General features: G+C 40.1%; 1 non-coding gene across 1 annotated transcript; it reads left to right on the top strand.

Annotated features, from left to right (window-relative positions):
- Positions 1-587: 587 nt before the first annotated feature.
- LOC148548348 (small nucleolar RNA R71) lies at positions 588-695 on the top strand. The gene has a single exon (XR_015898827.1). It is a non-coding gene; the product is annotated as a small nucleolar RNA R71 (small nucleolar RNA).

The following is a 695-nucleotide window of genomic DNA, read 5'->3' as shown; positions in this document are numbered from 1 at the left end:
TCAGAGACTAAGTTTGCTAAGCTAGATGGGTTCTGCTCAGAATTCTCTGTTTGTTGCTAAGTGGATGATGGAAAAGGCTTGCCATTGCTAAACCTGTTTCTTCCACCATTATTAAAGCCTTGTTGAGGCTTTTGATCCTTCCATGAGAAATTTGGATGATTTTTCCATGACGGATTATAGGTGTTTCCATAAGGTTCACCCATATAATTTACCTCTGCTATTGCAGGGTTCTCTGGATCATAAGCTTCTTCTTCAGAAGATGCCTCTTGAGTACTGTTGGATGCAGCTTGCATTCCATTCAGACTCTGAGAAATCATATTGACTTGCTGAGTCAATATTTTGTTCTGAGCCAGTATGGCATTCAAAGTATCAATTTCAAGAACTCCCTTCTTCATAGGTGTCCCATTATTCACAGGATTCCTTTCATAAGTGTACATCAACTGGTTATTTGCAACCATGTCAATGAGTTCTTGAGCTTCTGCAGGCATTTTTTTTAGGTGAATGGATCCACCTGCAGAGGTATCCAATGACATCTTAGATAACTCAGACAGACCATCATAGAATATATCCAGGATGGTCCATTCTGAAAGCATGTCAGAAGGACACTTTTTGGTCAGTCCTTTGTATCTCTCCCAAGCTTCATAGAGGGATTCACCTTCTTTCTGTCTGAAGGTTTGAACATCCACTCTAAGCTT

This window comes from Arachis ipaensis, chromosome B8, assembly GCF_059453495.1.
Source record: "Arachis ipaensis isolate K30076 ecotype BB chromosome B8, ASM5945349v1, whole genome shotgun sequence".
Classification (NCBI taxonomy): domain Eukaryota; kingdom Viridiplantae; phylum Streptophyta; class Magnoliopsida; order Fabales; family Fabaceae; genus Arachis; species Arachis ipaensis.
Note: the sequence above shows the minus strand (reverse complement) of the source record. Positions and strands in the feature narration are given on the sequence as shown.